The sequence below is a fragment of the Bombina bombina genome, chromosome 11 (genome assembly GCF_027579735.1).
Source record: "Bombina bombina isolate aBomBom1 chromosome 11, aBomBom1.pri, whole genome shotgun sequence".
Taxonomy (NCBI): Eukaryota; Metazoa; Chordata; class Amphibia; order Anura; family Bombinatoridae; genus Bombina; species Bombina bombina.
The window spans coordinates 34869104-34890821 of record NC_069509.1 but is presented as its reverse complement, the minus strand read 5'-3'; the positions used below and the strand labels follow the sequence as shown (position 1 = coordinate 34890821).

The window sequence follows — 21718 nt, the reverse complement described above, 5'->3', positions numbered from 1 at the left end:
ATAGCGGTGCGCCGGGGGCTGGTAACTGGCCACTGCTGGGGTGACTGGGGGTCTGTACTCCACTCTAGCAGTGGGCAATCGGTATACCGCTCCTCGTACTGCCACGGATCCGCCCGTGTGTACTGTATCCGGCACCAAATGGGGAGCTATCAGGGTTAAAGTAGCTCCCGAATCCCGAAGTCCCTGGACCTCCTTCCCCTCTACGGTCCCCAGCTGGCGGGGATGTTGCCAGTTATCGGCGGCCCGGACCGACATCACCTCATGCAGAATTCCCAGGGGTTCCTCGGCTTGGGTGCTCAACACCTCATGAGCGGCTGGCTCCGTTTGGTAATGGTGAGCAGCCGCCCTTGGGGCCTGGTTCTGTCTGACCTGGTTCCAAGCTTGTCTGCTCCGATTTTGGGTGCACTCACGTGCCATATGTCCCCACTGCTTGCAGGTGTGGCATTGTATATTCGCCCGTCCGTTGTTAGGCTGTAGTCCATGGTGCCTCCTGGCATCAAAATGCTGGTCTGCTAATCTGGCTGCTTCGGTTAAGGTGAGGGGTTTTCGATCTCTCACCCATTCTTGGGCTTCTGGGGACAAGCCGTTAAAGAATTGCTCCAACAGCATCAGTTGTCGCAATTCTTCCATGGTGGTAGCTTGGCTGGCCTGTATCCACCCTTGAGATGCTTGATCCAGCTTGTGGGCCCACTCTGCATGTGAATCTCTTTCTGGCTTGCGCAGGCCTCTAAACTTGCGCCGGTATGCCTCTGAGGTAATGGCATATCTTTCCAAGATCGCTCTCTTCACTTTAGCGTAATCCTTGCTGTCCTCCCTGGGTACAGCGCGATACGCTTCCGCTGCCCTACCGGCTAGCTTGCCTGCTAGCACCGGCACCCATACGGACTGCTCCAAATCATGTAACTCGCACAGTCTCTCAAAATCCTGTAAATACCCATCGATCTCATCCTTCTCCTCACAAAACATTTTAAATGCATGGTATGGGATTTTAGGTCTTACTGGGTTGCTGAGTGCGTCCAAAATGGATTCTGCTCGGGAGGATGCATTCCGCGGACTGTGTGCCATCACGTACTCCTGCACATCTGCCATTACCACGGATAGCATATCCCGTGGTACAGGTTGGGGTAAAAATTCCAGCCTGGTCCTCATTTCCCTCTGGTATAGGGTCTCCTCCATGGCTGCTGGAGGCGTAGCGCTGCGAGCTCTGTCTCCCTCCATCAGCTCAGCAATTAATATAGCCTTGGGTTTGCTGCTGCCTATCTTTCCCCTGGCTTCTAGCAGTTCCTTTAACGTTTGTCTCTTTAGCTTAGAATAATCCATCTCCATTCACTTCGGTCCCTGGTACTCCTTCCATCTTAGTCAGTATTGTAGTAATCCCCCTCTTCCTGAGGTTACTGGCTTGTGTAGTTGCTCTTCTGGGCGATAAGGTTCATTCCGTCGCTTGCCACCAATTGTAACGGTACCAACCGGATACCAAGGGTTAACACCAGGGAACAATGTCCTGCATAGGGAATCAGCAATTCACAACCCAGCCAGTTTTCAGGTTTTAAAACAGAATGACTTTTTTTAAGGCTCATATGCCCAGTATTTATGCAGGTCTGACCCCCCCCAGAAGGGGGGTTGAAAGAATGTTGTACATTAGATGAAGGGAACACACCCTTGACATGATACAATAGATTTACCTTGCTTAAGCTGATAACAATTTAAACACAAGATACATTTGGCTTTTCTTATCACCTAAGCATTTGCTCTCTGAGGGTGATTAAACAATGGACTGTGTATTAATAACATTAATGACAGTGCACAATAGTTGAGGCTAAAGCTGAACACAGTTAACTCTTTCAGTGCTGACAGAAGGGTCTGTCACATCTACATAGCACAATATACAGCCTATAGACAAGCTTTCTTACGTTATAGTCCAGAAGTGGCTAGGTTTGCCACAGTCTGAATCTTACTCACTGTGTCTGTATCTCACTCACTGTGTCTGTATCTTACTCACTGTGTCTGTATCTTACTCACTGTGTCTGTATCTCACTCACTGTGTCTGTATCTTACTCACTGTGTCTGTATCTCACTCACTGTGTCTGTATCTCACTCACTGTGTCTGTATCTCACTGTGTCTGTATCTCACTCACTGTGTCTGTATCTCACTCACTGTGTCTGTATCTCACTCACTGTGTCTCTATCTCACTCACTGTGTCTGTATCTTACTCACTGTGTCTCTATCTCACTCATTGTGTCTGTATCTCACTCACTGTGTCTGTATCTCACTCACTGTGTCTGTATCTCACTCTTTGTGTCTGTATCTCTCTAACTGTGTCTGTATCTCACTCACTGTGTCTGTATCTCACTCACTGTGTCTGTATCTCACTCACTGTGTCTGTATCTCACTGTGTCTGTATCTCACTCACTGTGTCTGTATCTCACTGTGTCTGTATCTCACTGTGTCTGTATCTCACTCACTGTGTCTGTATCTCACTCACTGTGTCTGTATCTCACTCACTGTGTCTGTATCTCACTGTGTCTGTATCTCACTCACTGTGTCTGTATCTCACTCACTGTGTCTGTATCTCACTCACTGTGTCTGTATCTCACTCACTGTGTCTGTATCTCACTCACTGTGTCTGTATCTTACTCACTGTGTCTCTATCTCACTCACTGTGTCTGTATCTCACTCACTGTGTCTGTATCTCACTCACTGTGTCTGTATCTCACTCACTGTGTCTGTATCTCACTCACTGTGTCTGTATCTCACTCACTGCGTCTGTATCTCACTCACTGTGTCTGTATCTCACTCACTGTGTCTGTATCTCACTCACTGTGTCTGTATCTCACTCACTGTGTCTGTATCTCACTGTGTCTGTATCTCACTGTGTCTGTATCTCACTGTGTCTGTATCTCACTCACTGTGTCTCTATCTCACTCACTGTGTCTGTATCTTACTCACTGTGTCTGTATCTTACTCACTGTGTCTGTATCTTACTCACTGTGTCTGTATCTTACTCACTGTGTCTCTATCTCACTCACTGTGTCTGTATCTCACTCACTGTGTCTGTATCTCACTCACTGTGTCTGTATCTCACTCACTGTGTCTGTATCTCACTCACTGTGTCTGTATCTTACTCACTGTGTCTGTATCTTACTCACTGTGTCTGTATCTTACTCCATGTGTCTCTATCTCACTCACTGTGTCTGTATCTTACTCACTGTGTCTGTATCTTACTCACTGTGTCTGTATCTTACTCACTGTGTCTGTATCTTACTCACTGTGTCTGTATCTCACTCACTGTGTCTCTATCTCACTCACTGTGTCTGTATCTCACTAACTGTGTCTGTATCTCACTCACTGTGTCTGTATCTCACTCACTGTGTCTGTATCTCACTCATTGTGTCTGTATCTCACTAACTGTGTCTGTATCTCACTCATTGTGTCTGTATCTCACTCACTGTGTCTGTATCTCACTCACTGTGTCTGTATCTTACTCACTGTGTCTGTATCTTACTCACTGTGTCTGTATCTTACTCACTGTGTCTGTATCTCACTCACTGTGTCTCTATCTCACTCACTGTGTCTGTATCTCACTAACTGTGTCTGTATCTCACTAACTGTGTCTGTATCTCACTCACTGTGTCTCTATCTCACTCACTGTGTCTGTATCTCACTCACTGTGTCTGTATCTCACTCACTGTGTCTGTATCTCACTCATTGTGTCTGTATCTCACTCACTGTGTCTGTATCTCACTCATTGTGTCTGTATCTCACTCACTGTGTCTGTATCTCACTCACTGTGTCTCTATCTCACTCACTGTGTCTCTATCTCACTCACTGTGTCTGTATCTCACTAACTGTGTCACTCACTCACTGTGTCTCTATCTCACTCACTGTGTCTCTATCTCACTCACTGTGTCTGTATCTCACTCACTGTGTCTGTATCTCACTCACTGTGTCTGTATCTCATTCACTGTGTCTGTATCTCACTCACTGTGTCTGTATCTCACTCACTGTGTCTCTATCTTACTCACTGTGTCTGTATCTTACTCACTGTGTCTGTATCTCACTCACTGTGTCTGTATCTTACTCACTGTGTCTGTATCTTACTCACTGTGTCTGTATCTCACTCACTGTGTCTGTATCTTACTCACTGTGTCTGTATCTCACTCACTGTGTCTGTATCTCACTCACTGTGTCTGTATCTTACTCACTGTGTCTGTATCTTACTCACTGTGTCTGTATCTCACTCACTGTGTCTCTATCTCACTCACTGTGTCTCTATCTCACTCATTGTGTCTGTATCTCACTCATTGTGTCTGTATCTCACTCACTGTGTCTCTATCTCACTCACTGTGTCTGTATCTCACTCATTGTGTCTGTATCTCACTCATTGTGTCTGTATCTCACTCACTGTGTCTGTATCTCACTCACTGTGTCTGTATCTCACTCACTGTGTCTGTATCTCACTAACTGTGTCTGTATCTCACTCACTGTGTCTGTATCTCACTCACTGTGTCTCTATCTTACTCACTGTGTCTGTATCTCACTCACTGTGTCTGTATCTCACTCACTGTGTCTGTATCTCACTCACTGTGTCTGTATCTCACTCACTGTGTCTGTATCTCACTAACTGTGTCACTCACTCACTGTGTCTGTATCTCACTCACTGTGTCTCTATCTTACTCACTGTGTCTGTATCTCACTCACTGTGTCTGTATCTCACTCACTGTGTCTGTATCTCACTCACTGTGTCTGTATCCCACTCACTGTGTCTGTATCTCACTAACTTTGTCTGTATCTCACTCACTGTGTCTGTATCTCACTCACTGTGTCTCTATCTTACTCACTGTGTCTGTATCTCACTCACTGTGTCTGTATCTCACTCACTGTGTCTGTATCTCACTCACTGTGTCTGTATCTCACTTACTGTGTCTGTATCTCACTAACTGTGTCTCTATCTTACTCACTGTGTCTGTATCTCACTCACTGTGTCTGTATCTCACTAACTGTGTCACTCACTCATTGTGTCTCTATCTCACTCACTGTGTCTCTATCTTACTCACTGTGTCTGTATCTCACTCACTGTGTCTGTATCTCACTAACTGTGTCACTCACTCACTGTGTCTGTATCTCACTCACTGTGTCTGTATCTTACTCACTGTGTCTGTATCTCACTCACTGTGTCTGTATCTCACTAACTGTGTCACTCACTCACTGTGTCTGTATCTCACTCACTGTGTCTGTATCTTACTCACTGTGTCTGTATCTCACTCACTGTGTCTGTATCTTACTCACTGTGTCTGTATCTCACTCACTGTGTCTGTATCTCACTCACTGTGTCTGTATCTCACTCACTGTGTCTGTATCTCACTCATTGTGTCTGTATCTCACTCACTGTGTCTGTATCTCACTCACTGTGTCTGTATCTCACTCACTGTGTCTGTATCTCACTAACTGTGTCTGTATCTCACTCACTGTGTCTGTATCTCACTCACTGTGTCTCTATCTTACTCACTGTGTCTGTATCTCACTCACTGTGTCTGTATCTCACTCACTGTGTCTGTATCTCACTAACTGTGTCACTCACTCACTGTGTCTGTATCTCACTCACTGTGTCTCTATCTTACTCACTGTGTCTTTATCTCACTCACTGTGTCTGTATCTCACTCACTGTGTCTGTATCTCACTCACTGTGTCTGTATCTCACTAACTGTGTCTGTATCTCACTCACTGTGTCTGTATCTCACTCACTGTGTCTCTATCTTACTCACTGTGTCTGTATCTCACTCACTGTGTCTGTATCTCACTCACTGTGTCTGTATCTCACTCACTGTGTCTGTATCTCACTCACTGTGTCTGTATCTCACTCACTGTGTCTGTATCTCACTCACTGTGTCTGTATCTCACTCACTGTTTCTGTATCTCACTCACTGTGTCTCTATCTCACTCATTGTGTCTCTATCTCACTCACTGTGTCTGTATCTCACTCACTGTGTCTGTATCTCACTAACTGTGTCTGTATCTCACTCACTGTGTCTGTATCTCACTCACTGTGTCTCTATCTTACTCACTGTGTCTGTATCTCACTCACTGTGTCTGTATCTCACTCACTGTGTCTGTATCTCACTCACTGTGTCTGTATCTCACTCACTGTGTCTGTATCTCACTCACTGTGTCTGTATCTTACTCATTGTGTCTGTATCTCACTCACTGTGACTGTATCTCACTAACTGTGTCACTCACTCACTGTGTCTGTATCTCACTCACTGTGTCTGTGTAACGGTACCAACCGGATACCAAGGGTTAACACCAGGGAACAATGTCCTGCATAGGGAATCAGCAATTCACAACCCAGCCAGTTTTCAGGTTTTAAAACAGAATGACTTTTTTTAAGGCTCATATGCCCAGTATTTATGCAGGTCTGACCCCCCCCAGAAGGGGGGTTGAAAGAATGTTGTACATTAGATGAAGGGAACACACCCTTGACATGATACAATAGATTTACCTTGCTTAAGCTGATAACAATTTAAACACAAGATACATTTGGCTTTTCTTATCACCTAAGCATTTGCTCTCTGAGGGTGATTAAACAATGGACTGTGTATTAATAACATTAATGACAGTGCACAATAGTTGAGGCTAAAGCTGAACACAGTTAACTCTTTCAGTGCTGACAGAAGGGTCTGTCACATCTACATAGCACAATATACAGCCTATAGACAAGCTTTCTTACGTTATAGTCCAGAAGTGGCTAGGTTTGCCACAATGCTCCCCCAGAACCAAGCCGGCATACACAGTCTGATCCCAACGGATCGGCTTGGGGATGTCCGGGGCAACTTTCGGCTCAAGTAAGCTACGGGGTGTTCTCCGCCATCTGCTCCAACTTGGCTCAGTACTGCCCCCACCCCAAACATGGAAGCGTCTCTTCCCAGAGGGACTGGGCTTGGGTAGTCACAGGGTTAACATCAGCGGGATCCATGGGAGCATAGGCAGAAACAAGGGGGGCCAAGTCATTTCCAAGGAGAACATCAGCAGGTAAGTCCTTCTTGACCCCCACATTCACAAGTCTAGCGCCCACTCCCCAATCCAAATGTACCCTGGCAACAGGTAGGCGGAACACAGTGCCCCCTGCTACCCTCACAGCCATAGTGTCTCCAGTGTGCTGTTTCTCAGACACCAAGTTCTCTTGAAGCAAGGTCATGGTAGCACCAGTATCCCGTAGACCACTGACCTCCTTCCCATTCACTTTAACCCGCTGCCGGTTATTCCGGTGGGCAGCTTGCACGGGGTCTGCTTCATGTAGGCTGCCCCAGCATTCTGGCGCCTCTACGTAGCGGGCCGCAGGCTGAGGATTATGTGGGATTCCGCCGGCGGGTCTTCTCCAGGACTGTGCTTGATTTGCTGCGTTTAGGGGACACTCTGGTCTTTTGTGCCCTAGTCGCTTACATCCAAAGCACCGAATAGGTTGTGAGTAGCCCCGCGAATTGAACCGGGCTCTCTGAGGGTAGTTCGTGGCCGGAGGCCGCGTAGTATAGCGGTGCGCCGGGGGCTGGTAACTGGCCACTGCTGGGGTGACTGGGGGTCTGTACTCCACTCTAGCAGTGGGCAATCGGTATACCGCTCCCCCTGCTCCTCGTACTGCCACGGATCCGCCCGTGTGTACTGTATCCGGCACCAAATGGGGAGCTATCAGGGTTAAAGTAGCTCCCGAATCCCGAAGTCCCTGGACCTCCTTCCCCTCTACGGTCCCCAGCTGGCGGGGATGTTGCCAGTTATCGGCGGCCCGGACCGACATCACCTCATGCAGAATTCCCAGGGGTTCCTCGGCTTGGGTGCTCAACACCTCATGAGCGGCTGGCTCCGTTTGGTAATGGTGAGCAGCCGCCCTTGGGGCCTGGTTCTGTCTGACCTGGTTCCAAGCTTGTCTGCTCCGATTTTGGGTGCACTCACGTGCCATATGTCCCCACTGCTTGCAGGTGTGGCATTGTATATTCGCCCGTCCGTTGTTAGGCTGTAGTCCATGGTGCCTCCTGGCATCAAAATGCTGGTCTGCTAATCTGGCTGCTTCGGTTAAGGTGAGGGGTTTTCGATCTCTCACCCATTCTTGGGCTTCTGGGGACAAGCCGTTAAAGAATTGCTCCAACAGCATCAGTTGTCGCAATTCTTCCATGGTGGTAGCTTGGCTGGCCTGTATCCACCCTTGAGATGCTTGATCCAGCTTGTGGGCCCACTCTGCATGTGAATCTCTTTCTGGCTTGCGCAGGCCTCTAAACTTGCGCCGGTATGCCTCTGAGGTAATGGCATATCTTTCCAAGATCGCTCTCTTCACTTTAGCGTAATCCTTGCTGTCCTCCCTGGGTACAGCGCGATACGCTTCCGCTGCCCTACCGGCTAGCTTGCCTGCTAGCACCGGCACCCATACGGACTGCTCCAAATCATGTAACTCGCACAGTCTCTCAAAATCCTGTAAATACCCATCGATCTCATCCTTCTCCTCACAAAACATTTTAAATGCATGGTATGGGATTTTAGGTCTTACTGGGTTGCTGAGTGCGTCCAAAATGGATTCTGCTCGGGAGGATGCATTCCGCGGACTGTGTGCCATCACGTACTCCTGCACATCTGCCATTACCACGGATAGCATATCCCGTGGTACAGGTTGGGGTAAAAATTCCAGCCTGGTCCTCATTTCCCTCTGGTATAGGGTCTCCTCCATGGCTGCTGGAGGCGTAGCGCTGCGAGCTCTGTCTCCCTCCATCAGCTCAGCAATTAATATAGCCTTGGGTTTGCTGCTGCCTATCTTTCCCCTGGCTTCTAGCAGTTCCTTTAACGTTTGTCTCTTTAGCTTAGAATAATCCATCTCCATTCACTTCGGTCCCTGGTACTCCTTCCATCTTAGTCAGTATTGTAGTAATCCCCCTCTTCCTGAGGTTACTGGCTTGTGTAGTTGCTCTTCTGGGCGATAAGGTTCATTCCGTCGCTTGCCACCAATTGTAACGGTACCAACCGGATACCAAGGGTTAACACCAGGGAACAATGTCCTGCATAGGGAATCAGCAATTCACAACCCAGCCAGTTTTCAGGTTTTAAAACAGAATGACTTTTTTTAAGGCTCATATGCCCAGTATTTATGCAGGTCTGACCCCCCCCAGAAGGGGGGTTGAAAGAATGTTGTACATTAGATGAAGGGAACACACCCTTGACATGATACAATAGATTTACCTTGCTTAAGCTGATAACAATTTAAACACAAGATACATTTGGCTTTTCTTATCACCTAAGCATTTGCTCTCTGAGGGTGATTAAACAATGGACTGTGTATTAATAACATTAATGACAGTGCACAATAGTTGAGGCTAAAGCTGAACACAGTTAACTCTTTCAGTGCTGACAGAAGGGTCTGTCACATCTACATAGCACAATATACAGCCTATAGACAAGCTTTCTTACGTTATAGTCCAGAAGTGGCTAGGTTTGCCACAGTCTGTATCTTACTCACTGTGTCTGTATCTCACTCACTGTGTCTGTATCTTACTCACTGTGTCTGTATCTTACTCACTGTGTCTGTATCTCACTCACTGTGTCTGTATCTTACTCACTGTGTCTGTATCTCACTCACTGTGTCTGTATCTCACTCACTGTGTCTGTATCTCACTGTGTCTGTATCTCACTCACTGTGTCTGTATCTCACTCACTGTGTCTGTATCTCACTCACTGTGTCTCTATCTCACTCACTGTGTCTGTATCTTACTCACTGTGTCTCTATCTCACTCATTGTGTCTGTATCTCACTCACTGTGTCTGTATCTCACTCACTGTGTCTGTATCTCACTCTTTGTGTCTGTATCTCTCTAACTGTGTCTGTATCTCACTCACTGTGTCTGTATCTCACTCACTGTGTCTGTATCTCACTCACTGTGTCTGTATCTCACTGTGTCTGTATCTCACTCACTGTGTCTGTATCTCACTGTGTCTGTATCTCACTGTGTCTGTATCTCACTCACTGTGTCTGTATCTCACTCACTGTGTCTGTATCTCACTCACTGTGTCTGTATCTCACTGTGTCTGTATCTCACTCACTGTGTCTGTATCTCACTCACTGTGTCTGTATCTCACTCACTGTGTCTGTATCTCACTCACTGTGTCTGTATCTTACTCACTGTGTCTCTATCTCACTCACTGTGTCTGTATCTCACTCACTGTGTCTGTATGTCACTCACTGTGTCTGTATCTCACTCACTGTGTCTGTATCTCACTCACTGTGTCTGTATCTCACTCACTGCGTCTGTATCTCACTCACTGTGTCTGTATCTCACTCACTGTGTCTGTATCTCACTCACTGTGTCTGTATCTCACTCACTGTGTCTGTATCTCACTGTGTCTGTATCTCACTGTGTCTGTATATCACTGTGTCTGTATCTCACTCACTGTGTCTCTATCTCACTCACTGTGTCTGTATCTTACTCACTGTGTCTGTATCTTACTCACTGTGTCTGTATCTTACTCACTGTGTCTGTATCTTACTCACTGTGTCTCTATCTCACTCACTGTGTCTGTATCTCACTCACTGTGTCTGTATCTCACTCACTGTGTCTGTATCTCACTCACTGTGTCTGTATCTTACTCACTGTGTCTGTATCTTACTCACTGTGTCTGTATCTTACTCCATGTGTCTCTATCTCACTCACTGTGTCTGTATCTTACTCACTGTGTCTGTATCTTACTCACTGTGTCTGTATCTTACTCACTGTGTCTGTATCTTACTCACTGTGTCTGTATCTCACTCACTGTGTCTCTATCTCACTCACTGTGTCTGTATCTCACTAACTGTGTCTGTATCTCACTCACTGTGTCTGTATCTCACTCACTGTGTCTGTATCTCACTCATTGTGTCTGTATCTCACTAACTGTGTCTGTATCTCACTCATTGTGTCTGTATCTCACTCATTGTGTCTGTATCTCACTCACTGTGTCTGTATCTCACTCACTGTGTCTGTATCTTACTCACTGTGTCTGTATCTTACTCACTGTGTCTGTATCTTACTCACTGTGTCTGTATCTCACTCACTGTGTCTCTATCTCACTCACTGTGTCTGTATCTCACTAACTGTGTCTGTATCTCACTAACTGTGTCTGTATCTCACTCACTGTGTCTCTATCTCACTCACTGTGTCTGTATCTCACTCACTGTGTCTGTATCTCACTCACTGTGTCTGTATCTCACTCATTGTGTCTGTATCTCACTCACTGTGTCTGTATCTCACTCATTGTGTCTGTATCTCACTCACTGTGTCTGTATCTCACTCACTGTGTCTCTATCTCACTCACTGTGTCTCTATCTCACTCACTGTGTCTGTATCTCACTAACTGTGTCACTCACTCACTGTGTCTCTATCTCACTCACTGTGTCTCTATCTCACTCACTGTGTCTGTATCTCACTCACTGTGTCTGTATCTCACTCACTGTGTCTGTATCTCATTCACTGTGTCTGTATCTCACTCACTGTGTCTGTATCTCACTCACTGTGTCTCTATCTTACTCACTGTGTCTGTATCTTACTCACTGTGTCTGTATCTCACTCACTGTGTCTGTATCTCACTCACTGTGTCTGTATCTCACTCACTGTGTCTGTATCTCACTCACTGTGTCTCTATCTCACTCACTGTGTCTGTATCTCACTCACTGTGTCTCTATCTCACTCACTGTGTCTGTATCTCACTGTGTCTCTATCTCACTCACTGTGTCTGTATCTCACTCACTGTGTCTGTATCTCACTCACTGTGTCTGTATCTTACTCACTGTGTCTGTATCTTACTCACTGTGTCTGTATCTCACTCACTGTGTCTCTATCTCACTCACTGTGTCTGTATCTCACTCATTGTGTCTGTATCTCACTCACTGTGTCTGTATCTCACTCACTGTGTCTCTATCTTACTCACTGTGTCTCTATCTCACTCACTGTGTCTCTATCTCACTCACTGTGTCTCTATCTCACTCACTGTGTCTGTATCTCACTCACTGTGTCTGTATCTCACTCACTGTGTCTGTATCTCACTCACTGTGTCTGTATCTCACTCGCTGTGTCTGTATCTCACTCACTGTGTCTCTATCTCACTCACTGTGTCTGTATCTCACTCACTGTGTCTGTATCTCACTCACTGTGTCTCTATCTCACTCACTGTGTCTGTATCTCACTCACTGTGTCTGTATCTCACTCACTTTGTCTGTATGTCACTCACTGTGTCTGTATCTCACTCACTGTGTCTGTATCTCACTCACTGTGTCACTCACTCACTGTGTCTGTATCTCACTCACTGTGTCTCTATCTTACTCACTGTGTCTGTATCTCACTCACTGTGTCTCTATCTTACTCACTGTGTCTGTATCTCACTCACTGTGTCTGTATCTCACTCACTGTGTCTGTATCTCACTCACTGTGTCTGTATCTCACTCACTGTGTCTCTATCTCACTCACTGTGTCTGTATCTCACTCACTGTGTCTGTATCTCACTCACTGTGTCTGTATCTCACTCACTGTGTCTGTATCTCACTCACTGTGTCTCTATCTCACTCACTGTGTCTGTATCTCACTCACTGTGGCTGTATCTCACTCACTGTGTCACTCACTCACTGTGTCTGTATCTCACTCACTGTGTCTGTATCTCACTCACTGTGTCTCTATCTCACTCACTGTGTCTGTATCTCACTCACTGTGTCTCTATCTCACTCACTGTGTCTGTATCTCACTCACTGTGTCTGTATCTCACTCACTGTGTCTCTATCTCACTCACTGTGTCTGAGAATAACATGTAGATGTATTTTTTTAAAGTTTCATTAACTGATTAAATATTGACAAAATAAGTAAAGTTTTAGTGTCTATAACAATGGGAGCTGCCATGTTGTAACTTAGGTTACTTACTCTGCTGTAGCCAATTAGGGACAGTTATAAGAAGGTCACTAGAGTGTGCAGCCAATGGCTATGTGGAATGTAACAGTGTTCTGCACTTCCATTTCTAACAGGAACTGAAAAGCTCACATTTTCAGAATTGAATTAGAGGGAAAGACAACAAAATAAATAATGAGTGTACTGCAGAGTTTTTTAAAAAAAAAATACAATTTATCATTTTATACTAACATCTAACAATGTTGGGGGTGTCAATCAACCAGATTGTATTCGATCGGGTTGATTTCTGTCCGCCGCCTCAGAGCAGAAGGACAGGTTATAAAACAGCGGTCTTTAGACGGAGCTTGATAAATATCCCCAATGTCTAATTGTTACACATTCTTAGTTTTGGGGGGAAAGAGTCAACAGTTTTTTGGGGGAGGTCAAACAATGAGATGATTAAAATGTCAGCAACTTGACAGATAAATATCTGATAATTATTTCAGACAGTTTCAATATAGGAAAGTAACACAGCAATATAGCATGAAAAAGCAGTGTGATATTGTACAGCACAGATACTATTTATGTACAATTTATAGACTGCACCAAGGATACTGTATACAGTTATTTAGATTTTATCACCGGAAGGACATAAATAAACTAGGGCCAGTAATAGTACGTGTTCTAAAGTGTGTCTCTTATTTATATGGTTGCTGAGGGCAGGATTAATGTCACACATTTTTATTGATTGTCCTCTGTATAATGTAATTAATGACTGTTAAATGCACATAGCGAATAGAGTCTGCCTATATTTCCTTCTGGAGTGTCAATTTAGGCGAAACTTCTAGAGTACAAATACTACAGCATTTCATACTTAGAGGGACAGTCTGCTCCAGAATTATTACTGTTTAAAAAGATAGATAATCCCTTTATTACCCATCCCCCAGTTTTGCATAATCATCACTGTTATAAAAATATACTTTTTACCTCTGTGATTGCCTTGTATCTAAGCCTCTGCAGACTGCCCCTTATCTCAGTTATATTAATATACTTTTTTACCTCTGTGATTACCTTGTATCTAAGCCTCTGCAGACTGCCCCCTTATCTCAGTTATATTAATATACTTTTTACCTCTGTGATTGCCTTGTATCTAAGCCTCTGCAGACTGCCCCTTATCTCAGTTATATTAATATACTTTTTTACCTCTGTGATTGCCTTGTATCTAAGCCTCTGCAGACTGCCCCTTATTTCAGTTATATTAATATACTTTTTTACCTCTGTGATTGCCTTGTATCTAAGCCTCTGCAGACTGCCCCCTTATCTCAGTTATATTAAAATACTTTTTTACCTCTGTGATTGCCTTGTATCTAAGCCTCTGCAGACTGCCCCCTTATCTCTATGCATTTTAGCCAATCAGTGCTGAAATAACTCCACGGGAGAGAGCACAATGTTTATCTATATGGCACACATGAACTAGAGCTGTCTAGCTGTGAAAATAGTGAGGTAAGATAAGAGGCGGTCTTCAACGGCTTAGAAATCAGTTTGAGACTACCTAGGTTTAGCTTTCAACAAAGAATAACAAGGGAACAAAGCAAATTTGATGATAAAAGTAAATTGGAAAGTTGGAATCATGAAAGTTTAATTTTGACTTGACTGTCCCTTTAAACAAATTATTATTATTTTTTTTACTGTGTTTTTAATGACTTCCAAAGAGTAAAAGTTGCACTCCTGGAACACGCCCTTTCCGCTACAGATGAGGATACAGCCAGTGATTGGTGCATACACACATATGTCTACTTTGGATTGGCTCACCAGCTGTATTCCCTTCTGGAGTGACACAGGAGTGTAACTTCAAATACTTATTTAAGGGGTTAATTTCAGAGTCACCTCTTATTATAATTTTTTTAAAGATAAACTGCTCTAATGAAATAAAACACTAGGATGTCCCTTTAATTATTTCTCAGGGTAGCTTTATGCATATCACAGATATTCTTGTATTGTCTTACAGTAATTGTCCTTATGACTTCTTCTGGACGTCTGTTCCGTGAATTAATCGCCATTTCTCTAATGAAGTGTTTACTTACAGTTTACTTCCGTATCTCATGAATACAATTTCCCTCAGAGAGTATCATTTTCCATCTCTTCTGAGCAGCATTGCTGTGTGTGTGTGCTGACAGTATACAAAAAAACAAATCTATCATATGCAGGAATGTGCGTAAAATGCTGCTTGTTTTGTGTGAAAATGATTCAGATTAAACTCTCATGATTCCTACAGAGCATGCAATTATAAGCAACTTTCAATTCACTTGCAATTTCATAACAACCCACGAACAGGTAATCCTTATTTATCAATGTGCGAGCGGACATGATACGAAGTAGCGTATTATGTCCGCTGCACATCGCTGCACATCGATAAATGCAGACAGCATACGCTCTCTGCATTTATCATTGCACCAGCAGTTCTTGTGAACTGCTGGTGCAATACCGCCCCCTGCAGATTTGCGGCTGCTAGCAGGGGTGTCAATCAACCCTATCGTATTTGATCGGGTTGATTTCTGTCCGCCGCCTCAGAGCAGGCGGACAAGTTATGGAGCAGTGGTCTTTAGAACTTCTGTTTCCGGCGAGCCTGTAGGTTTGCCAGAAACAAGGGGCATCACGCTCCATACGGAGCTTGATAAATCGGCCTCCATGTCTTTACTGCTCTTTCTATCTACCCTTCTCCTGAAGCTCACTGCATCTCCTACTACCTATAAAAATAATCTCCACACAATCCATATCTCACCTTTCCTTCTCTCATCCCCTATGGTCTACTCTGTCTCCTTAGAAACACTTCACTATCTTACTCTCCTGGGTCTAATCATACCCACTCTTATAAGTCTCACTCTCACTTCCTGTCACTCACACTCCTACTACTTCTTGCTACTGGTGACATCTCTCCTAACCCTTTCCCTGCAGCAATCACCAACTTCCACACTCTCACTCAATCTCCCACAGTATAAACTAACAATCTCATCTCCATTAACCCAGAGCGCTTATCCGCTCTCTTTTCTTGTGCTATCTGGAACGCTGTCTGCAACAAACTTACAACCGTTCATGACCTGTTTCTTTCCAACGCTTTCAGACTTCTAGCAATTACTGAAACCTGGCTATCTTCTTCTGACCCTGCTTCCATTGCTGCTCTCACACACGGTGATCTCCATACACCTAGGCCAAGTGAGAGACATGGTGGCGGTGTTGTAATCTTGCTTTCTCCCTCCTGCTCCTATCAGTACCTGCCTCCGACACCATCTCTCTCCTTTTTCTCCTTTAAAGTTCACTGCATTTGCCTGCTCTCCCTCTCTCCTTCAGAGTCACAGTCATCTATTGCCCTCCTGGACCAACCTTACAATTCCTTGACAACTTTGCTGCCTGCACTAATTCTGGGGTACTTCAATATCTCCATTGATAACCCATCTGCCCCTGCTGCCTTTAAACTTCTCTCACTCACAAACTCCTTCAGTCTCTAGCAATCCAGCCTATTCTCTACTCACCGTGGTGGACACTTTATTGATCTGTTTTTCTCCTACCTCTGCTCTATATCTGACATCATCTGTCACCCTTTTCCAATTTAAGACCACCACCAGCTCACCTATAATATTAATGTACAGGCTTAACCTACTTCTCCCCCTCACCCCTGAACCTGTAGAAATCTGCAAGTTGTGGATTCACTCCAAGTTTCCAACCTTATTCAACATCTCCTTCCCCAGACTTCTACGATATCCTGCCCTCACCTTGCTACAGCCCACTATAACAATACTCTCTCCTCTGCACTAGACACTCTTGCTCCTCCCCAACTACGCAAAACCCTTCATTATCAGTTACAGCCCTGGCACTCTCAGCAAACTTGCTACCTGCAAAAATGTTTCCTCACTGCTGAGTGTGCCTAGAGGAAATCTCACACCCCTATAAGTTCATTCTTCATTCATACACATGAGCCCCAAGCAAACCTACTTCTCTTCTATCTACTCACTCTCCCTAAACATCTCTTCTCTACGTTCAACTCTCACCTCTTCCCACCTGCACCACCCATTTCCTTTGCCTTTAGCGCTCAAGACCTGGCAGACTGCTTTTTAAACAAAATGTATACTATATAAAGCAACATCCCAAAACAAATCTGCAATATCCATCCCCCCCCCCCATCACCTCTTCTTCCACTTTCTGCATCTTCCGCCAGCCACTGAGAATGAAGTGGGTTCCTTATTGTCATCATCAATGCTCGCTACCTGCTCGTTCTACCCTATCCCTTCACATCTAATACCTTCTCTGTCTTCCACCCTTACTCCAGCTCTTACTCACATCTTCAACCTATTATTTTCTACTGGTTCTTTCCCATATTCTTTCAAACCCTATCTTTAAAAAACCCTTCCTTGACCCTAATTCTCCTGCAAACTACTGCCCCATATCACTGCTTCCACTAACTTCAAAACTCCTGGAAAAACTAGTTTTCCACCGTCTAACCCTCTTCCTGTCCTCCAACTACTTGCTTGACCGCCTACAATCTGGCTTCCATCCCAAACACTCAACTAAGACTGCCCTCACCAAGGTTACTGCTAAAAATAACAACCACTACTCTATTCTTATCTTACTTGACCTCTCAGCTGCCTTTGACACCTTTGACCTTCCCTCTTTCTACAGACTCTCAGCTGTCTTGATCTCTGTGAAACCACCCTCTCTTGTATTAACTCTTATCTCTCTAACAGGTCATTTTCTGTGTCATTTGCTGGTGACCCAAGGCTCTGTCCAGGGGTCCTCTACTCTTCTTTATTTATACTTCTTTACTGGGTACATTTATCAACAGCTATGGCTTTAAATATCCCCTTTATGCTGATGATACCCAGATCTACCTCTCTACCCCTGCTCTCTCTCCCTCTGTCCTTTCTCACATCAGTGACTGCTTATCCGGCATTTCTTTCTGGATGGCCTCTCACTACCTAAAGACAAACATGTCCAAGACTGAGACTTTTCTATCACTGTTGGCGGTATCACCATCTCCCATCACCCAAAGTTCGCTGCATCAAAGTTACACTTGACTCCAATCTGTCCCACATCCAACTCCTCTTTTCTTCTTTCCCCAACCACTTATGCAATATATCCAAAATGTGTCAGTTTCTCAGCGCTGACACCAACTAATCCCCTCCACTACCTGTCCTTAATAATCAACAAATATACTACAGCCCACCCCTAAGGTCCAACACTGACCTGCTGCTTGCATCTTTTACATCACCCCCTCTCATGCTAGACTGCAGGACTTCTCTAGTGCGGCACCAACCCACTGGAACGCTCTTCCTCGTGCTTTCCGACTTTCTCCTGATTTGTCCTCCTTAAAACGCTCCCTAAAGACAGTTTTGTTCAAGGAAGCCTACCACCCAACTCAGTAGCAAATGAATTCCACTTACCTAATAACTGCCCTCATCTAACTATGTACTAACATCATTCTCACCCTTGCAGTCCCCATCTGCTGTTTCTCACCCTCTTACCCTTTTAGATTATAAATTCTTACAGGAATAGGGCACTCAATTCTTCCTGTATTTGTTTGACAAATGTTGTCCTGTCTCTTATATTGTATCATTGTTGTACTTTTATCATTTGTATCCATGGACAGCAGTACGGAATTTGTTGGCACTTTATAAATAAAGTATATTAATAATAAAATAACAATTATCATAATATGTACACTTTCTAAGGCATCATTTCATACTGAGCATGTGCAAGAGTTTACATTGTAAAAAGAAAAGAGAAAATTCCTGATTGCTATCTAATCCTTGATAAGCACACTAAGGGGCATATTAATCAAAGTGCGAGCGGACATGATACGATGTAGCATATCATGTCCGCTACACATCGATAAATGCCGACAGCATATGCAGATTTGCGTCCAATCGGCCGATAGCAGGGGGTGTCAATCAACCCGATCGTATTCGATCGGGTTAATTTCTGTCCGCCGCCTCAGAGCAGGCGGACAAGTTATGGAACAGCGGTCTTTAGATCCCTGCTTCATAACTTCTGTTCCTTGCAGCGTGTTACAAATAGTGTCTGTAGTTATGGAAGCACTGTGTGTGATAGCTGAAAGTATAGGCACTAGAAGTGAAGGGTTACATAACCCAGTACATGTATCAATTGCCTTACCAGACCTCTGAGATCTCGTTGTCAGCGGTGCATCAGGAAAGTATGCTGCGTCTCTCCTCATGGGGAACTGTTCACTGTTCGTCCGTGCGGCAGCATTAACTCACAATTATTTCCTGTATGTCACCTGATGAGATTTAGCCAGTCGGGCAATCGGTAGACTTCAGGCACCTGGTTGGAGGGTCACTAGTGACAGTTTCTTTACTAGTTTGCTATTAGCGTCGGGCTAGGTAGCAAAGGAACAGATTGTAATCCAAAGTGCTCACTGTTATGTGAGCGCAAGTCACTTATCCTACGCATTTCGGCATTACCTGCCTTGATCAAGGGGACTTGCTGTTTGTGGGATACACATTTATATACCTGTGCTCTGAAAGGTATAGGTCTCCCAGTGTGTATTATTGGAGCTGATTGCTTTTCCTCAACAATCAATTACCATGTTGCAAAGTAGAATAAAACAAATTGGAGTAAAACAATTCAAATAAAAATAGAGTAATATGTCAATAAATAAATATATTGTCTAAATTACAGTCAGTGGCTACATAATTCTCATTCATTTTGTCTCTATCTGATTACTGCTCTGTCTGTCCATCTCTCAGATTCTCTCTCTCTAATGACCTTTCACCTCTAGGGTCCCAGTCCTGTCTTCAGAATACTTTGCACAGACCCACAGGCTATTTGCAGGTAACACATCCTGTCCTGTTACTGACATCACTGTCAATGTTAGTAAATAAAGGTTTACCAGAAAAGATAAATATGGATATTGGTTAAAGGGACATTAAACCCAAAAATGTACTTTCATGATTCAGATAGAGCATACACAGACCCAATCTGAAGTGTAAAGTAATATAAAATAAAAATAATGTTTTCCAATTTACTTCTATAATCAATTTTGATTATTTCTCTTGGTATCCATTTTTGAAGAAGCAGTAATGCACTACTGGGAGCTAGCTGGACACACTGGTAAGCCAATCACACAAGGCATATGTGTGCAACCACCTATCAGTAGCTAGCTCCCAGCTCCTTAGCCTACCTAGGTATGCTTTTCAACAAAGAATACTAAGAAAACTAAGCCAATTTGATAAAATATGTAAATTGTAAAATAATATGCTTTTTAAATCATGAAAGAAAAAAAATGTGGGTTTCATGTCCCTTTAATTGGGGGGGGTAATCTTCTCCCCATTCCTACCTTTGTTATCGTGGTAAAGGGACATTAAACAGTTTGAAATTATAATATAACGTCTAATTATTTGTAGTAAAAACGTATACTTTTGTGTCCAATTTCCTGAAAAATATTAGTTTTGACTATTCCACTAAGATTCTAAAAATCAATGGGTGTTGCAATGTTGAAACCTTGGTTTTCCCCTTATTTGTCTCCTCTACTGAGGATGATTAGGGGGATATATAAAACAGACAGATAAGCAAGGATGTGTTGAAAACATGTTATATAGTTACTTTAAATGGGTATTAAACAGTGCCCATTTTGTGAAAACAAATATGTTAAATTAAAGTGAATATACAAAGAAACAGATTGTGTAAAAAACAGCAAATAACTTTCTTGTTTTCTTGCAAAATTATGACTTAGAAATACTCAGTGTAGCCGCTGCCCCCAGTGATTTAAGAGAAGAGGATTTTAAAACCTAAATTTTTATTGTGTCTATTCACTAACCTAGAGGTTTTATTGCATCAAGCTAAGATAAAACTTCCTGTAAAGGCTCCTCCTCCATATAGGGCTGTGGCAGGAAACACAAATGTAGTGTAAAAAATAAATAAAAAGGTAAAATCCATTTAAATAGAAAAATAATATATATTGCAATTATTTATATGCAATTTAAGCAACTGCTTAGCATTTTTTATTACAACAATGAAACAGACTGTTTAACATCCCTTTAACAACCCTGTGTTCCACACAGCCTTGTTTGCACGCTTTCTTTCAATGCCTGTGTTATATCTGTCCCTAGTTGTCCTCACCAGAAGAGACAGATGAGGGGAAAATCTAGGTTCCAACATGGCAGCACACATTACTTTATATAAGCTAAGTACTTTATAGAAACTAGATCTTTACTTTTATATCTTCAATATTTAAACAAATAATATAATTTAAAAATATATCTACATAATATTCTCAGACTAATCTTTTTTTTTTTTTTCAATCTTTTATTTTTGTAATCAAAACAATATATCAACAAGCAGTTTACAACGTTGGAAGATACAATGCATTGTAAAATACAATATTATACAACAAGAATAAGTTTCTGTGTGTGGTCTTGTTTTTAAATCTTAGATTCCCAGCATTGGTGTGCAGTCAGGATCGAGTAATTCTACTCTCAATAGTAAATACCCTTGTGGACCAGTGTGAGCAATTCCTGCTATCGCTGTCGTAGGGCCTTATTATGACACTCATCTGTAAAATTAAAGGATGGGTGTTGAGAAGGAGAGGAAGGCGAGATAAAAGAGATGGGGGGGGGGAAAGGGAAAGGGGGGAAGGGTAGACAGGGCAAAAAGCGAGAAGGAGGGGTTGTTAGACATTAATAGAAATTACATCCTCAATATGTACGTGTATCCACAAACCTATCTATTCGGGAAACACGATTCCCAAAGGAACAAAAGTTCAGCATAGTAGTCTAGTTTACCATTGGTATAATAGAAATGCCTCTCCAGGGCTAAATTACGTTTCATTTGAT

General features: G+C 43.5%; 2 protein-coding genes across 3 annotated transcripts in view; one reads left to right on the top strand and one right to left on the bottom strand.

Moving 5' to 3' along the window:
• PYCARD (PYD and CARD domain containing) overlaps positions 1-14918 on the bottom strand; it is a 64806-nt gene extending 49888 nt beyond the window's left edge. The window contains exon 1 of the mRNA XM_053694312.1: positions 14882-14918. The gene's annotated coding sequence lies outside the window, so the exon portion shown is untranslated. The remainder of the gene's footprint in view (positions 1-14881) is intronic.
• The window catches only part of TRIM72 (tripartite motif containing 72), a 69666-nt gene that overhangs the window by 22948 nt on the left and 25000 nt on the right, over positions 1-21718 (top strand). The window contains exon 2 of one of the 2 annotated variants that reach the window (XM_053694308.1): positions 19666-19718. The exons of the other annotated variant lie outside the window; for it this stretch is intronic. The gene's annotated coding sequence lies outside the window, so the exon portion shown is untranslated. The remainder of the gene's footprint in view (positions 1-19665; positions 19719-21718) is intronic. 2 annotated transcript variants of the gene reach the window in all.